At 37.2% G+C, this 2,877-nt stretch overlaps 1 pseudogene; it reads left to right on the top strand.

Moving 5' to 3' along the window:
• The first annotated feature begins 202 nt into the window (after window positions 1–202).
• Window positions 203–1,873, top strand: LOC149225039 (aldehyde oxidase GLOX pseudogene; annotated as a pseudogene).
• The last annotated feature ends 1,004 nt before the right edge of the window (window positions 1,874–2,877 follow it).

The following is a 2,877-nucleotide window of genomic DNA, read 5'->3' as shown; positions in this document are numbered from 1 at the left end:
ATCCAGCCAGAAATGAAATAAGAGTGAGTTTTAATTGAGGTTGGCCACGTTGAAAGAGCAGATACATCCACGATGACTATGGCTGGAATGTGGAGACCACTTACAACTATGCATTTGACATCACCTCTCTATAAAAACTCAGCTCATGAACTCGCCTTTGCAGAGCGTACCAACAGCAATACCGATTTCTGGATATCATATCATGGAGTCCAAGTGTTGCATTTGGATTCAATTTGTGGTGTATATTCTGGTAATCAATATTTGCAGCGCGGATGGCCGTGATACGGTAAGCCCTGGCCCTGGGAGATGGGAAGTGGTGATTGAAAATGGAGGTGTGTCGGCGATGCATATGGCCACCACCATTATGGGTACAGTGGTGATGTACGATTACACAGATTTTGGTGATTCTAATATAAGCCTCGCAAATGGAATTTGCATAGGTAAATCAGCCGGTTATCATGATTGCTCAGCGCACTCCATAGAATACAACATTGCTACAAACAAGGTGAGACCGTTGACGCTGAGGACTGATACTTGGTGTTCATCGGGAGCCTTTGCTGCGGACGGTACTTTGGTTAGCACTGGTGGATGGGGCGATGGAAACATGAGCGTTCGTAAATTTGTACCTTGTGAAACTTCTACATGTGATTGGGTTGATCCAGCTGGTGAACCTGGATCTGGGCTTCTGAACGATCGATGGTATGCTTCAAACCAGATCCTTCCTGACGGTAGAAGTATTGTTGTGGGGGGCAACTACGCTTTTACCTACGAATTCCTGCCACCAAGGAAGCCTGGTGAGGGAGTTTACAATCTGACGTTTCTAGAAGACACCTATGTGTCCCAAAACCTGCAGAGCCTGTACAATCTCTATCCTTTTCTTCATCTCTCATCCGATGGAAATCTCTTCATCTTCGCCAACCGTGATTCCATCTTGCTTGATTACCAAAGAAATGTTGTGGTCAGGCATTTTCCAAGAATCCCAGATGGCCCAAGAAATTACCCCACCACCGCCTCATCTGTGATGTTGCCACTGTCCGCATCTGATGCATTTCGGAGGACAGAAATTATGATCTGCGGTGGTGCTCCTGTTGACAGTTACAATTTGTCACTTGCAGGGATTTTCATTGACGCGCTCCAGAGCTGTGGAAGAATGGTTATCACAGATCCCAATGCCGATTGGGCAATGGAGAACATGCCTGCTCCCAGAGTTCTGGGAGATATGCTGCTTCTTCCCACCGGTGAAATTCTGATTATCAATGGAGCGGAGAAGGGATGTGCAGGTTATGGGCAAGCAACCAATCCAGCTCTTGCTCCTTATTTATACAGACCTAATGCATTGCCAGGGCAGCGCTTCTCAGTACTCGCAAGTTCCACTGTTCCAAGAATGTATCATTCCACTGCAATTGTATTGCCTGATGGTAGGATTTTTGTGGGAGGTTCCAACCCCAACAAAAATTATAATTTCACCGTTATGTTTCTCACAGAGCTTCGTCTGCAAGCATACAGTCCTTATTACTTAGACGAATCTTCCCTGAAGCCCACCATCATTTCTGTGCTGCCTGCTTCGGTCACTTATGGCGGTAGCTTCAAGGTTCAATTCGCTGCAAATAATCATCATAACATTTCCATTCAGTTCAACATTTATCCTCCGACCTTCACTACTCACTCTTTTTCCATGCATCAGAGATTGCTTCTGCTTGCATCTGCCACCCCACAATTAGAATTAGTAGGAGGAGCAGGGCAGAATATTTATAGTGCCCTCGTAACGGCACCTCCCACCCCTGTTGCAGCACCGCCTGGGTACTACATGCTATTCGTGTTGAACAGTGGAATACCCAGCGTTGCCACTTGGATTCATTTGTCTTCTAATTAGACTCATCCTTCTGATTTGACATTGTCAATAATCTCATATGTACTGTACTCTACCCTACTCTACCATACTGAGTGAGCGCGCTGCAACGGTAACCTCTCGTACATTTCAGAGCAATAAAAGTTTTGGGTTTTTTTTCTTTCTGTAGGGAAGAAATTTGAAATTTGTTACGCGGAGTTTTCTTTATCAAAATTGTACATTTTTTTCACCAATGTAGTGAAAAAGTAATAAAAGTGAAAAAGCAATAAAAGAGTTTTGGGGATGAAATTTGAAAATTGTTATAAACCGTTTCTTTTGAAATTTGAAATTTGTTACGAAGCTTTTTCTTTTCAAAATTGTTATATAAAGTAAAAGATATTATTATATAAAGTGTCATGTTAGATTGTTATTATAGAAAGTGTGATGTTAAATGTAAAAAGACGAGGATGTTTAAAATGTTAATTATATATTTATTCTTTTAAAATTAATCCACTCTCATTAATGCTAATAAAATATCCATCATATTCATGTGTATTAAGTATCAAGATATAATTATCATTATTTTAAATTTGATTAAAAAATATTATAATTTAAACTTAAAAAAACACATGTTATAATTTTAAAACTCAACCTACTATTATGAATCACAAATTTATAAATTTAAAATAATTAATTTTTTTAACAATAAAATTTGAGATTAAAATCATATAATGTAAAATTAATTAATTACAATACCTTATTTACCTTTATTATCCAAAAAATTGTATAATTAATTTGATTATATATTTTTTCAATTAAAATCAAATTGTCTATTTGACACAAGTAAATATAACATTAGCAAAATTTAATAAACACATTTACTAGTGAGTTTTTAAGCATTTGTAAAATTATATAATATTATAAGATAAATTTATTTTTATTGTTTATAATGGTAAATTATAATATTAAATAAACAATTATTGTTAACGATCAACTAAACACTTAGATTACTCTAATAATAAAAATATCTAATAAAATATTATTATAAT

The sequence above is a fragment of the Pinus tabuliformis genome, chromosome Q (assembly GCF_031772625.1).
Source record: "Pinus tabuliformis cultivar Carrire ecotype Pingquan chromosome Q, CPIR1, whole genome shotgun sequence".
In the NCBI taxonomy this organism is placed as follows: Eukaryota; Viridiplantae; Streptophyta; class Pinopsida; order Pinales; family Pinaceae; genus Pinus; species Pinus tabuliformis.
The sequence above is the reverse complement of the archived record's forward strand: the minus strand, read 5'-3'. Positions and strand labels throughout refer to the sequence as shown.